We start from the raw sequence: 15,225 nt of genomic DNA, 5'->3' as shown, positions 1-15,225 counted from the left end.
TGCCAGGTCCCGGAGTCTGTTTGGGAGAGCCGGGTGGTTGACGTTGCGCCAAACATCTGTGGGCTCGCCAAGTGCGAGCCCGCGCACTGGACTCACTGGATCCCGCTCCTGCACAACAGAAACGACAGAGCGATGATTTTTTAAAACGTCAAAAGTTTCTTTTTCCAGATTAAAATGTCTTAAAAAGGTCCTTATAAAAGCATATGCTGGTGGTAAATTAAAGGAAACAGGTACAGTTTGATCTAAGGGGATCAGTTTGAGCCATCTTAAGTAGGAGCCCATCCAGTATCGTGCCAGCGCTTTTGTTTTGGGATTACTGGATGGGCTCATCGCACTCATCAGGTGTAGGGACGTGTATCTCGCTCCAAGGAATATTTGGAGGTCTGGCACTCCTTTTCCTCCTTTTCCTTTTGATTTTTTCATGACTTCTCTCCTCACTCTCTCCCACTTGGAGCCCCAAAGGAAGTAAAAAATGGCTCGGTCCAGGTCTAAAAGAACGTTTCTTTTGGGGGTAAAAACAGAGCTGATCAATAAAAGCAAAGGTAAAATCACAGCTTTTATGATTAAAACCTTTCCTTCCAGGGTCAGCTGTCTCAGTCCCCAAAACCCCAGTCTTTGCCTAACTTTCCCTACCACGTCGCCCCAATTTGTTTCACCTCCCCCGTCCTTGCCAAATTTAATTCCCAGTATTTTTTGGTCAGTCTGTGTCACAGTCAGGGGAAGTCCCGTCTTCTCCGATTCCGTCCAGGGTCCATAAAACTGGGCTTGGGTCTTTTCTCTATTGAGTTTTGACCCAGAGGCCCGTCCATAAAAGTCAGTCAGGTCCAGTGCTCTTTTAACAGATAAAATATCCGTGCATAAAATGTTCAAATCGTCCATATATAAAATACATTTTGGTACGAGTCCCCCTGGAATAGTCGCCCCTTTAATCCATCTGTCCCTTCTCAAAATCTGTGCCAGAGGTTCTATACATAAAACATACAGGAGGGCAGATAACGGGCATCCCTGACGGACACCGCAGTTAATTTGGACTGCTTTTGTCAGATTCCCGTTTACCACAAATTTGCTGGTAATATCCCGGTACAGCAGTCCCACCCACGCTACGAATCTTTCCGGAAAACCCATTCTTTGCAGTACCCTGAAAAGGTACTGGTGCGAGACCCGATCAAAGGCTTTCTCAAAGTCTAAATTTAGGACTACTAACCGAATGTTTCTGTCTCTCGCAAGACAGATGGTGTCACGAATCAGCATGAGGCTGTCTGTGATCTTCCTCCCTGGGATGGCACAGGTTTGATCCGGGTCAATCAAGTCATCTAAAAACATGGACATACGTGTCGCTAAAAGTTTACTAAAAATTTTGCAGTCACAGTTTAAAAGGGTAATAGGTCTCCAATTTTTAAGATCGGTCTTGTCTTTTGTCTTATAAAGGAGTGTCACTATCCCTACTCTAAAACTGTCAGGTAGTCGGCTACTTTGTTCAAATTCCTTAAAAACAGCGAGTAACTCTGGTGCTAAAATATCCCAAAAAGTTAAATAAAATTCCAAGGGGAGCCCATCCTCACCTGGGGACTTCCCCTTCTTAAAAGCCACGACGCATTTATTTAACTCTTTGAGAGTAAAATCCTGTTTTAAAAGCACATTTTCGCTCACTGATTTTTCAATAAAACCTAAAACTTCTAAAATAGCTTCAGGCTTTGTATTTTTAGTTGCATAAAGATCACAGCAACTGATAAGAACAGATACTACACTTGATCTTAGCCAAAAGGCCGAGAAGCGATAGCATTGAAAGCTCAGAGGGGAGCATGTCATTTCTGACAAAACAAGCTAAAGTCCCGGTTGCACACACTGACTCACGACGACCTCAAACGTCAACACGCTGTTAGATGTAGTTACATATAGGCGCCTCTCTTGGCACATGTTAGATAGTGTGACCGGAGCAGACTTGTGGACTCGCTGTATCTTTTCACTCGGCCTTGGCTTTTCTTTTCCACACCCTTTTGCACACTCATTATCGAGCGGCTCCAAGCAGCTAAGACCACCGGGGCACACATAGAGGCATAGGACAGGAGGTAAAAGCTAGGTAAAAGACGTCTGACCAGAAGTGCCTCGGACTTGCTCCTGCACCCGCTTAGAAGACGAGTCCCCGCAGCTGTGTATCATTCTTCCTGGTGCATTCAACTGTTGAAATTGAGCTATCGTTTCCGAGACTTATTTGGAAGCACGAAAGATAACGAACCAAAGACTTTTGATGCCAAACGACAACCCCGCGCGCACATTGTAAACAATAAAAAGATGCACCTGTGTTGTTTTGCAGCCATAATATGAAACCAGTGTTTCGTGACCCATTCGTTATTGAAGCTCATGCGGTGCACGTCGGTCTATGCATGAAGCGGCAATAAACTGATTTTACTCAGCCACATCAGAATAGTCCTCGGTAAGCACACAATGGAGGCCACAGTCCAATGTGAATATGTTTGAAACAGTGACGTGGACTCAGTACTCCAGTCTCCCCGTGGAATGCCTGCAGCAACTGGACTATGCCACTTGCTGTCGCTGTCTTTGCTCAGCATGAAGCCACAAGAGTGGAATGTGCAACACAGCCTCACTCTTTGACATAACGAGAGTACTGTCCTTATTAATCCTATCGCCAGTATGAGCAACTACAAAAGTATTTCAGTGTCATTTGGCTTGTGCATGTGATCGCGGGAGAGCGCCGACGCGGCATAATACAGAACGCATTCCCATAATGCATTGCTCCGGCGTCAGAAGATTGCGTGGAAACTAGCTGCGGCACTCAAACTTCTGGCTAATGAAGTAACAACTCTGGTAACAACAATGTCACATTTCCTTTGTCTGTTGCCCTTCACTTTTGCTCTACTTTCTGACATTTGGACCGCACAGACGGCGGCGTCAGGGGAAAGATGTGAAGGCGAGACGCCACCGGGAAGTGTCCAGAAGGCCAGAGCGTCCAAAATCACAAGGCCGGTCGTGGCTGTAGGAGGTGCCTCCGAACGTGTGGCGTCCGTCGAGCGCAAGGGCAGATGCTGAAATTGGACACAGGTCCAGTGCGTGTGTTTGTTGTGAAGCAGCCGATGACACCACCACTTAGCATGCTGCGTGTGTGAGAGTCTCGTCTGAGTGAGACTCGTCCAACTCATACTTACCTGGCAGGGGAGATACCACGATCAAGAAGGTGGTTCACCCAGGGCGAGGCTCAGCCATTGCACATGGGTTGAGCTGACCCCTGCGAATTCCCCAAATGTGGGAATCTCGACTGCATAATTTGTGATAGTGGGGGACTGCGTTCGCGCTCTCCCCTGATGGCGTGTTTAAAACAACTTGCAGGTGCAGTCTTGCGCAAAGCTTCTGGGCTTGCGGCCACATCCCCGTTTGCGCAAGAGCGGGGAATGACGAGCCCAGAACTTCCAACGCCTACTGGGAAGGTCTGTACGACCACGGATGACAACCACCCAGCAATAAGGCTCGCCTGCACTCAGGCGGGAAAAGTGAAATAAGAATTTCTCCAGTAGCATTCTCACCCGGACAGAGAAAGCTGTGTCGGCCAAGTGAACTCAACTTTACCGGCACACCGGAACCGCTCCCCACAGTGGACCTCAACACAGCAACCAATTCGGTCGTCGGAAACAACCATCGACCTGAAGCCGAAGCAGATCAAATTGCTGTCGTTCTCGTCAGCAGCCTTCCCAGCGCCATGGTAACTGCTTCCGATCTTCCTGTCTTGGAGGAAGGAAGGAAAGTAAGGAAAGCAGCGAGACCCTTGAAGAAGAACCATGACACCGCGAGCTTACCAGGAGACAAGGGAAGATGCAGAGTCATCCTCAAAACCGCAGCTCGCAAGGCCAACCTAACGGCTCTGCTCGGTGACGACACTGAACACGAACGACCGAAGAGCAATCCCACCGGTGAATACAAGAAGATCACGGAATGTCTTCAGAGGCCGGGAAAAAAGAGGACGGTGTAGAGTGTCACACGTGCTACCTACCGCCTGCATCCCGGAGAAGCCACACCTTGCATTTACGGACTGCCCAAAATTCACAAGGCGGGAGGTCCACTCAGGCCTGTTGCCAGCAGATTCGACTCTTCCACGGTCAGTATTGCCAAATACCCAGCCACCATTCTGGCCCCACTGCTTGGCAGTACCCCACCCCATGTCCACAGCTCCACAGACTTCACTAATGAGATTCAGACCCTCAGGTTATCTCCGGAAGAGACCCTGGTATGAGTCGACATCACCTCCCCGTTTACACGTATCTCCACCACTGCAGCAATAGACACTGGCAGAAGAAGGGCAACAGTAGCACTCCAGCCTCCAAGACACAAGCAACCTCACTCCAGAGCAAGTATATGATTTCCTGCAAATGTGCCTTAAGGGCACATGCTTGCAATTCCGTATGTGTTTCTACAGGCCAAGACATGGCTCTGCCGTGGGCTCACCGCTCTCACCCATTGTGGCTATCGTGTACATGGAAGACGTGGAAAGAAAACTACGGGGATCCTGCACAGGAACTAAAGACAGCCACTGCTTCCGATGTGTGGATGACACGCGGGTTTGCCAATCTTCGGACTGTGAAGTGCGGCCGGGGATGGATGGAAGCCTCAACATTGAGGTCTACGGTAAACCTACCCGCGCTGGCCCGTTCCTACACTTGTACCGCCTTCGCACACTGGAACCCAAGCTAGGAGCTGTCAGAGCCGCAAACAACAGAGCAGAAAATAGCCCTAACCGAAGGAGCAGACACGCATTTTACAGGCTCTAACCACCTGTGGCTATCCCAAAGTGGCTCTATGTCAAATCCAGCAAAGGAAGGGCCACGACACCTGACCGCGAGAAGCAAAACAGAGGGCGGAAAGCCGCGGTCCCTTACTTGGTTGGTTTGTCGAGGAAACTCGGAAGGCTTCCACCAGACGAGACCATTTTGTCAGATTCCACCCAGCTGTCGATCACTGCGACACCCGCTGGCCCCTGGGAAGTGCGCAAGAGACCCGAGTATCAGGAGCCGGTGGAAGAGTGCAGGAGGCATGGCCGGAGAACACGCTGCTTTATGCATTGTGCTCCCTTTGTAAGGTGTTGATGCTGCTGGGAAGGCAAAGAGGGTCCACGGAGGGCGCAGACACTGTCGCAGGGCATATTTTCCACAGCGTACCGCCACCTGCTCGGGTGGCACCAAACGTAAACACTTTCATTGGTCTCTGGTGAGCATCGCACGGTATCGGGCAAAACATGCCGGATGCTGTCAAACGACCTGCCTTTGCTGTCAACATGAGAAGGAGAAGTGCACCGCTCCCGGAGATACTGCAATACCAGGTCGATGCGTGGAGCGGACGGCGCAAGCCCCGAGCTCAGCTCCCTGTCCCAAAAAGCAATTTAATATTTGGTCCCCAGATAGGAGACATATCAGATATTAAACTGATAAGAACAGATACTACACTTGATCTTAGCCAAAAGGCCGAGAAGCGATAGCATTGAAAGCTCAGAGGGGAGCATGTCATTTCTGACAAAACAAGCTAAAGTCCCGGTTGCACACACTGACTCACGACGACCTCAAACGTCAACACGCTGTTAGATGTAGTTACATATAGGCGCCTCTCTTGGCACATGTTAGATAGTGTGACCGGAGCAGACTTGTGGACTCGCTGTATCTTTTCACTCGGCCTTGGCTTTTCTTTTCCACACCCTTTTGCACACTCATTATCGACCGGCTCCAAGCAGCTAAGACCACCGGGGCACACATAGAGGCATAGGACAGGAGGTATAAGCTAGGTAAAAGACGTCTGACCAGAAGTGCCTCGGACTTGCTCCTGCACCCGCTTAGAAGACGAGTCCCCGCAGCTGTGTATCATTCTTCCTGGTACATTCAACTGTTGAAATTGAGCTATCGTTTCCGAGACTTATTTGGAAGCACGAAAGATAACGAACCAAAGACTTTTGATGCCAAACGACAACCCCGCGCGCACATTGTAAACAATAAAAAGATGCACCTGTGTTGTTTTGCAGCCATAATATGAAACCAGTGTTTCGTGACCCATTCGTTATTGAAGCTCATGCGGTGCACGTCGGTCTATGCATGAAGCGGCAATAAACGGATTTCACTCAGCCACATCAGAATACTCCTCGGTAAGCAAACAATGGAGGCCACAGTCCAATGTGAATATGTTTGAAACAGTGACGTGGACTCAGTACTCCAGTCTCCCCGTGGAATGCCTGCAGCAACTGGACTATGCCACTTGCTGTCGCTGTCTTTGCTCAGAATGAAGCCACAAGAGTGGAATGTGCAACACAGCCTCACTCTTTGACATAACGAGAGTACTGTCCTTATTAATCCTATCGCCAGTATGAGCAACTACAAAAGTATTTCAGTGTCATTTGGCTTGTGCATGTGATGGCGGGAGAGCGCCGACGCGGCATAATACAGAACGCATTCCCATAATGCATTGCTCCGGCGTCAGAAGATTGCGTGGAAACTAGCTGCGGCACTCAAACTTCTGGCTAATGAAGTAACAACTCTGGTAACAACAATGTCACATTTCCTTTGTCTGTTGCCCTTCACTTTTGCTCTACTTTCTGACATTTGGACCGCAGAGACGGCGGCGTCAGGGGAAAGATGTGAAGGCGAGACGCCACCGGGAAGTGTCCAGAAGGCTAGAGCGTCCAAAATCACAAGGCCGGTCGTGGCTGTAGGAGGTGCCTCCGAACGTGTGGCGTCCGTCGAGCGCAATGGCAGATGCTGAACTTGGACACAGGTCCAGTGCGTGTGTTTGTTGTGAAGCAGCCGATGACACCACCACTTAGCATGCTGCGTGTGTGAGAGTCTCGTCTGAGTGAGACTCGTCCAACTCATACTTACCTGGCAGGGGAGATACCATGATCAAGAAGGTGGTTCACCCAGGGTGAGGCTCAGCCATTGCACATGGGTTGAGCTGACCCCTGCGAATTCCCCAAATGTGGGAATCTCGACTGCATAATTTGTGATAGTGGGGGACTGCGTTCGCGCTCTCCCCTGATGGCGTGTTTAAAACAACTTGCAGGTGCAGTCTTGCGCAAAGCTTCTGGGCTTGCGGCCACATCCCCGTTTGCGCAAGAGCGGGGAATGACGAGCCCAGAACTTCCAACGCCTACTGGGAAGGTCTGTACGACCACGGATGACAACCACCCAGCAATAAGGCTCGCCTGCACTCAGGCGGGAAAAGTGAAATAAGAATTTCTCCAGTAGCATTCTCACCCGGACAGAGAAAGCTGTGTCGGCCAAGTGAACTCAACTTTACCGGCACACCGGAACCGCTCCCCACAGTGGACCTCAACACAGCAACCAATTCGGTCGTCGGAAACAACCATCGACCTGAAGCCGAAGCAGATCAAATTGCTGTCGTTCTCGTCAGCAGCCTTCCCAGCGCCATGGTAACTGCTTCCGATCTTCCTGTCTTGGAGGAAGGAAGGAAAGTAAGGAAAGCAGCGAGACCCTTGAAGAAGAACCATGACACCGCGAGCTTACCAGGAGACAAGGGAAGATGCAGAGTCATCCTCAAAACCGCAGCTCGCAAGGCCAACCTAACGGCTCTGCTCGGTGACGACACTGAACACGAACGACCGAAGAGCAATCCCACCGGTGAATACAAGAAGATCACGGAATGTCTTCAGAGGCTGGGAAAAAAGAGGACGGTGTAGAGTGTCACACGTGCTACCTACCGCCTGCATCCCGGAGAAGCCACACCTTGCATTTACGGACTGCCCAAAATTCACAAGGCGGGAGGTCCACTCAGGCCTGTTGCCAGCAGATTCGACTCTTCCACGGTCAGTATTGCCAAATACCCAGCCACCATTCTGGCCCCACTGCTTGGCAGTACCCCACCCCATGTCCACAGCTCCACAGACTTCACTAATGAGATTCAGACCCTCAGGTTATCTCCGGAAGAGACCCTGGTATGAGTCGACATCACCTCCCCGTTTACACGTATCTCCACCACTGCAGCAATAGACACTGGCAGAAGAAGGGCAACAGTAGCACTCCAGCCTCCAAGACACAAGCAACCTCACTCCAGAGCAAGTATATGATTTCCTGCAAATGTGCTGTAAGGGCACATGCTTGCAATTCCGTATGTGTTTCTACAGGCCAAGACATGGCTCTGCCGTGGGCTCACCGCTCTCACCCATTGTGGCTATCGTGTACATGGAAGACGTGGAAAGAAAACTACGGGGATCCTGCACAGGAACTAAAGACAGCCACTGCTTCCGATGTGTGGATGACACGCGGGTTTGCCAATCTTCGGACTGTGAAGTGCGGCCGGGGATGGATGGAAGCCTCAACATTGAGGTCTACGGTAAACCTACCCGCGCTGGCCCGTTCCTACACTTGTACCGCCTTCGCACACTGGAACCCAAGCTAGGAGCTGTCAGAGCCGCAAACAACAGAGCAGAAAATAGCCCTAACCGAAGGAGCAGACACGCATTTTACAGGCTCTAACCACCTGTGGCTATCCCAAAGTGGCTCTATGTCAAATCCAGCAAAGGAAGGGCCACGACACCTGACCGCGAGAAGCAAAACAGAGGGCGGAAAGCCGCGGTCCCTTACTTGGTTGGTTTGTCGAGGAAACTCGGAAGGCTTCCACCAGACGAGACCATTTTGTCAGATTCCACCCAGCTGTCGATCACTGCGACACCCGCTGGCCCCTGGGAAGTGCGCAAGAGACCCGAGTATCAGGAGCCGGTGGAAGAGTGCAGGAGGCATGGCCGGAGAACACGCTGCTTTATGCATTGTGCTCCCTTTGTAAGGTGTTGATGCTGCTGGGAAGGCAAAGAGGGTCCACGGAGGGCGCAGACACTGTCGCAGGGCATATTTTCCACAGCGTACCGCCACCTGCTCGGGTGGCACCAAACGTAAACACTTTCATTGGTCTCTGGTGAGCATCGCACGGTATCGGGCAAAACATGCCGGATGCTGTCAAACGACCTGCCTTTGCTGTCAACATGAGAAGGAGAAGTGCACCGCTCCCGGAGATACTGCAATACCAGGTCGATGCGTGGAGCGGACGGCGCAAGCCCCGAGCTCAGCTCCCTGTACCAAAAAGCAATTTAATATTTGGTCCCCAGATAGGAGACATATCAGATATTAAACTGATAAGAACAGATACTACACTTGATCTTAGCCAAAAGGCCGAGAAGCGATAGCATTGAAAGCTCAGAGGGGAGCATGTCATTTCTGACAAAACAAGCTAAAGTCCCGGTTGCACACACTGACTCACGACGACCTCAAACGTCAACACGCTGTTAGATGTAGTTACATATAGGCGCCTCTCTTGGCACATGTTAGATAGTGTGACCGGAGCAGACTTGTGGACTCGCTGTATCTTTTCACTCGGCCTTGGCTTTTCTTTTCCACACCCTTTTGCACACTCATTATCGACCGGCTCCAAGCAGCTAAGACCACCGGGGCACACATAGAGGCATAGGACAGGAGGTATAAGCTAGGTAAAAGACGTCTGACCAGAAGTGCCTCGGACTTGCTCCTGCACCCGCTTAGAAGACGAGTCCCCGCAGCTGTGTATCATTCTTCCTGGTACATTCAACTGTTGAAATTGAGCTATCGTTTCCGAGACTTATTTGGAAGCACGAAAGATAACGAACCAAAGACTTTTGATGCCAAACGACAACCCCGCGCGCACATTGTAAACAATAAAAAGATGCACCTGTGTTGTTTTGCAGCCATAATATGAAACCAGTGTTTCGTGACCCATTCGTTATTGAAGCTCATGCGGTGCACGTCGGTCTATGCATGAAGCGGCAATAAACGGATTTCACTCAGCCACATCAGAATACTCCTCGGTAAGCAAACAATGGAGGCCACAGTCCAATGTGAATATGTTTGAAACAGTGACGTGGACTCAGTACTCCAGTCTCCCCGTGGAATGCCTGCAGCAACTGGACTATGCCACTTGCTGTCGCTGTCTTTGCTCAGAATGAAGCCACAAGAGTGGAATGTGCAACACAGCCTCACTCTTTGACATAACGAGAGTACTGTCCTTATTAATCCTATCGCCAGTATGAGCAACTACAAAAGTATTTCAGTGTCATTTGGCTTGTGCATGTGATGGCGGGAGAGCGCCGACGCGGCATAATACAGAACGCATTCCCATAATGCATTGCTCCGGCGTCAGAAGATTGCGTGGAAACTAGCTGCGGCACTCAAACTTCTGGCTAATGAAGTAACAACTCTGGTAACAACAATGTCACATTTCCTTTGTCTGTTGCCCTTCACTTTTGCTCTACTTTCTGACATTTGGACCGCAGAGACGGCGGCGTCAGGGGAAAGATGTGAAGGCGAGACGCCACCGGGAAGTGTCCAGAAGGCTAGAGCGTCCAAAATCACAAGGCCGGTCGTGGCTGTAGGAGGTGCCTCCGAACGTGTGGCGTCCGTCGAGCGCAATGGCAGATGCTGAACTTGGACACAGGTCCAGTGCGTGTGTTTGTTGTGAAGCAGCCGATGACACCACCACTTAGCATGCTGCGTGTGTGAGAGTCTCGTCTGAGTGAGACTCGTCCAACTCATACTTACCTGGCAGGGGAGATACCATGATCAAGAAGGTGGTTCACCCAGGGTGAGGCTCAGCCATTGCACATGGGTTGAGCTGACCCCTGCGAATTCCCCAAATGTGGGAATCTCGACTGCATAATTTGTGATAGTGGGGGACTGCGTTCGCGCTCTCCCCTGATGGCGTGTTTAAAACAACTTGCAGGTGCAGTCTTGCGCAAAGCTTCTGGGCTTGCGGCCACATCCCCGTTTGCGCAAGAGCGGGGAATGACGAGCCCAGAACTTCCAACGCCTACTGGGAAGGTCTGTACGACCACGGATGACAACCACCCAGCAATAAGGCTCGCCTGCACTCAGGCGGGAAAAGTGAAATAAGAATTTCTCCAGTAGCATTCTCACCCGGACAGAGAAAGCTGTGTCGGCCAAGTGAACTCAACTTTACCGGCACACCGGAACCGCTCCCCACAGTGGACCTCAACACAGCAACCAATTCGGTCGTCGGAAACAACCATCGACCTGAAGCCGAAGCAGATCAAATTGCTGTCGTTCTCGTCAGCAGCCTTCCCAGCGCCATGGTAAGTGCTTCCGATCTTCCTGTCTTGGAGGAAGGAAGGAAAGTAAGGAAAGCAGCGAGACCCTTGAAGAAGAACCATGACACCGCGAGCTTACCAGGAGACAAGGGAAGATGCAGAGTCATCCTCAAAACCGCAGCTCGCAAGGCCAACCTAGCGGCTCTGCTCGGTGACGACACTGAACACGAACGACCGAAGAGCAATCCCACCGGTGAATACAAGAAGATCACGGAATGTCTTCAGAGGCCGGGAAAAAAGAGGACGGTGTAGAGTGTCACACGTGCTACCTACCGCCTGCATCCCGGAGAAGCCTCACCTTGCATTTACGGACTGCCCAAAATTCACAAGGCGGGAGGTCCACTCAGGCCTGTTGCCAGCAGATTCGACTCTTCCACGGTCAGTATTGCCAAATACCCAGCCACCATTCTGGCCCCACTGCTTGGCAGTACCCCACCCCATGTCCACAGCTCCACAGACTTCACTAATGAGATTCAGACCCTCAGGTTATCTCCGGAAGAGACCCTGGTATGAGTCGACATCACCTCCCCGTTTACACGTATCTCCACCACTGCAGCAATAGACACTGGCAGAAGAAGGGCAACAGTAGCACTCCAGCCTCCAAGACACAAGCAACCTCACTCCAGAGCAAGTATATGATTTCCTGCAAATGTGCCTTAAGGGCACATGCTTGCAATTCCGTATGTGTTTCTACAGGCCAAGACATGGCTCTGCCGTGGGCTCACCGCTCTCACCCATTGTGGCTATCGTGTACATGGAAGACGTGGAAAGAAAACTACGGGGATCCTGCACAGGAACTAAAGACAGCCACTGCTTCCGATGTGTGGATGACACGCGGGTTTGCCAATCTTCGGACTGTGAAGTGCGGCCGGGGATGGATGGAAGCCTCAACATTGAGGTCTACGGTAAACCTACCCGCGCTGGCCCGTTCCTACACTTGTACCGCCTTCGCACACTGGAACCCAAGCTAGGAGCTGTCAGAGCCGCAAACAACAGAGCAGAAAATAGCCCTAACCGAAGGAGCAGACACGCATTTTACAGGCTCTAACCACCTGTGGCTATCCCAAAGTGGCTCTATGTCAAATCCAGCAAAGGAAGGGCCACGACACCTGACCGCGAGAAGCAAAACAGAGGGCGGAAAGCCGCGGTCCCTTACTTGGTTGGTTTGTCGAGGAAACTCGGAAGGCTTCCACCAGACGAGACCATTTTGTCAGATTCCACCCAGCTGTCGATCACTGCGACACCCGCTGGCCCCTGGGAAGTGCGCAAGAGACCCGAGTATCAGGAGCCGGTGGAAGAGTGCAGGAGGCATGGCCGGAGAACACGCTGCTTTATGCATTGTGCTCCCTTTGTAAGGTGTTGATGCTGCTGGGAAGGCAAAGAGGGTCCACGGAGGGCGCAGACACTGTCGCAGGGCATATTTTCCACAGCGTACCGCCACCTGCTCGGGTGGCACCAAACGTAAACACTTTCATTGGTCTCTGGTGAGCATCGCACGGTATCGGGCAAAACATGCCGGATGCTGTCAAACGACCTGCCTTTGCTGTCAACATGAGAAGGAGAAGTGCACCGCTCCCGGAGATACTGCAATACCAGGTCGATGCGTGGAGCGGACGGCGCAAGCCCCGAGCTCAGCTCCCTGTCCCAAAAAGCAATTTAATATTTGGTCCCCAGATAGGAGACATATCAGATATTAAACTGATAAGAACAGATACTACACTTGATCTTAGCCAAAAGGCCGAGAAGCGATAGCATTGAAAGCTCAGAGGGGAGCATGTCATTTCTGACAAAACAAGCTAAAGTCCCGGTTGCACACACTGACTCACGACGACCTCAAACGTCAACACGCTGTTAGATGTAGTTACATATAGGCGCCTCTCTTGGCACATGTTAGATAGTGTGACCGGAGCAGACTTGTGGACTCGCTGTATCTTTTCACTCGGCCTTGGCTTTTCTTTTCCACACCCTTTTGCACACTCATTATCGACCGGCTCCAAGCAGCTAAGACCACCGGGGCACACATAGAGGCATAGGACAGGAGGTATAAGCTAGGTAAAAGACGTCTGACCAGAAGTGCCTCGGACTTGCTCCTGCACCCGCTTAGAAGACGAGTCCCCGCAGCTGTGTATCATTCTTCCTGGTACATTCAACTGTTGAAATTGAGCTATCGTTTCCGAGACTTATTTGGAAGCACGAAAGATAACGAACCAAAGACTTTTGATGCCAAACGACAACCCCGCGCGCACATTGTAAACAATAAAAAGATGCACCTGTGTTGTTTTGCAGCCATAATATGAAACCAGTGTTTCGTGACCCATTCGTTATTGAAGCTCATGCGGTGCACGTCGGTCTATGCATGAAGCGGCAATAAACGGATTTCACTCAGCCACATCAGAATACTCCTCGGTAAGCAAACAATGGAGGCCACAGTCCAATGTGAATATGTTTGAAACAGTGACGTGGACTCAGTACTCCAGTCTCCCCGTGGAATGCCTGCAGCAACTGGACTATGCCACTTGCTGTCGCTGTCTTTGCTCAGAATGAAGCCACAAGAGTGGAATGTGCAACACAGCCTCACTCTTTGACATAACGAGAGTACTGTCCTTATTAATCCTATCGCCAGTATGAGCAACTACAAAAGTATTTCAGTGTCATTTGGCTTGTGCATGTGATGGCGGGAGAGCGCCGACGCGGCATAATACAGAACGCATTCCCATAATGCATTGCTCCGGCGTCAGAAGATTGCGTGGAAACTAGCTGCGGCACTCAAACTTCTGGCTAATGAAGTAACAACTCTGGTAACAACAATGTCACATTTCCTTTGTCTGTTGCCCTTCACTTTTGCTCTACTTTCTGACATTTGGACCGCAGAGACGGCGGCGTCAGGGGAAAGATGTGAAGGCGAGACGCCACCGGGAAGTGTCCAGAAGGCTAGAGCGTCCAAAATCACAAGGCCGGTCGTGGCTGTAGGAGGTGCCTCCGAACGTGTGGCGTCCGTCGAGCGCAATGGCAGATGCTGAACTTGGACACAGGTCCAGTGCGTGTGTTTGTTGTGAAGCAGCCGATGACACCACCACTTAGCATGCTGCGTGTGTGAGAGTCTCGTCTGAGTGAGACTCGTCCAACTCATACTTACCTGGCAGGGGAGATACCATGATCAAGAAGGTGGTTCACCCAGGGTGAGGCTCAGCCATTGCACATGGGTTGAGCTGACCCCTGCGAATTCCCCAAATGTGGGAATCTCGACTGCATAATTTGTGATAGTGGGGGACTGCGTTCGCGCTCTCCCCTGATGGCGTGTTTAAAACAACTTGCAGGTGCAGTCTTGCGCAAAGCTTCTGGGCTTGCGGCCACATCCCCGTTTGCGCAAGAGCGGGGAATGACGAGCCCAGAACTTCCAACGCCTACTGGGAAGGTCTGTACGACCACGGATGACAACCACCCAGCAATAAGGCTCGCCTGCACTCAGGCGGGAAAAGTGAAATAAGAATTTCTCCAGTAGCATTCTCACCCGGACAGAGAAAGCTGTGTCGGCCAAGTGAACTCAACTTTACCGGCACACCGGAACCGCTCCCCACAGTGGACCTCAACACAGCAACCAATTCGGTCGTCGGAAACAACCATCGACCTGAAGCCGAAGCAGATCAAATTGCTGTCGTTCTCGTCAGCAGCCTTCCCAGCGCCATGGTAACTGCTTCCGATCTTCCTGTCTTGGAGGAAGGAAGGAAAGTAAGGAAAGCAGCGAGACCCTTGAAGAAGAACCATGACACCGCGAGCTTACCAGGAGACAAGGGAAGATGCAGAGTCATCCTCAAAACCGCAGCTCGCAAGGCCAACCTAACGGCTCTGCTCGGTGACGACACTGAACACGAACGACCGAAGAGCAATCCCACCGGTGAATACAAGAAGATCACGGAATGTCTTCAGAGGCTGGGAAAAAAGAGGACGGTGTAGAGTGTCACACGTGCTACCTACCGCCTGCATCCCGGAGAAGCCACACCTTGCATTTACGGACTGCCCAAAATTCACAAGGCGGGAGGTCCACTCAGGCCTGTTGCCAGCAGATTCGACTCTTCCACGGTCAGTATTGC

General features: G+C 51.2%; 7 non-coding genes and 1 pseudogene across 7 annotated transcripts; 4 read left to right on the top strand and 4 right to left on the bottom strand.

Annotated features, from left to right (window-relative positions):
- Positions 1-1,603: 1,603 nt before the first annotated feature.
- LOC129180669 (U2 spliceosomal RNA) lies at positions 1,604-1,778 on the bottom strand (annotated as a pseudogene).
- A 1,378-nt stretch (positions 1,779-3,156) lies between these two features.
- Positions 3,157-3,320, top strand: LOC129180582 (U1 spliceosomal RNA). Its single transcript, XR_008570210.1, has one exon. It is a non-coding gene; the product is annotated as a U1 spliceosomal RNA (small nuclear RNA).
- A 1,969-nt stretch (positions 3,321-5,289) lies between these two features.
- Positions 5,290-5,480, bottom strand: LOC129180576 (U2 spliceosomal RNA). The gene has a single exon (XR_008570204.1). It is a non-coding gene; the product is annotated as a U2 spliceosomal RNA (small nuclear RNA).
- Positions 5,481-6,858: 1,378 nt separating this feature from the next.
- Positions 6,859-7,022, top strand: LOC129180560 (U1 spliceosomal RNA). Its single transcript, XR_008570191.1, has one exon. It is a non-coding gene; the product is annotated as a U1 spliceosomal RNA (small nuclear RNA).
- A 1,969-nt stretch (positions 7,023-8,991) lies between these two features.
- On the bottom strand, positions 8,992-9,182 carry LOC129180572 (U2 spliceosomal RNA). Its single transcript, XR_008570200.1, has one exon. It is a non-coding gene; the product is annotated as a U2 spliceosomal RNA (small nuclear RNA).
- A 1,378-nt stretch (positions 9,183-10,560) lies between these two features.
- On the top strand, positions 10,561-10,724 carry LOC129180549 (U1 spliceosomal RNA). Its single transcript, XR_008570180.1, has one exon. It is a non-coding gene; the product is annotated as a U1 spliceosomal RNA (small nuclear RNA).
- A 1,969-nt stretch (positions 10,725-12,693) lies between these two features.
- On the bottom strand, positions 12,694-12,884 carry LOC129180575 (U2 spliceosomal RNA). The gene has a single exon (XR_008570203.1). It is a non-coding gene; the product is annotated as a U2 spliceosomal RNA (small nuclear RNA).
- Positions 12,885-14,262: 1,378 nt separating this feature from the next.
- LOC129180536 (U1 spliceosomal RNA) lies at positions 14,263-14,426 on the top strand. Its single transcript, XR_008570169.1, has one exon. It is a non-coding gene; the product is annotated as a U1 spliceosomal RNA (small nuclear RNA).
- The last annotated feature ends 799 nt before the right edge of the window (positions 14,427-15,225 follow it).

This window comes from Dunckerocampus dactyliophorus, chromosome 4, assembly GCF_027744805.1.
Source record: "Dunckerocampus dactyliophorus isolate RoL2022-P2 chromosome 4, RoL_Ddac_1.1, whole genome shotgun sequence".
NCBI classification, from domain to species: Eukaryota; Metazoa; Chordata; class Actinopteri; order Syngnathiformes; family Syngnathidae; genus Dunckerocampus; species Dunckerocampus dactyliophorus.
Note: the sequence above shows the minus strand (reverse complement) of the source record. Positions and strands in the feature narration are given on the sequence as shown.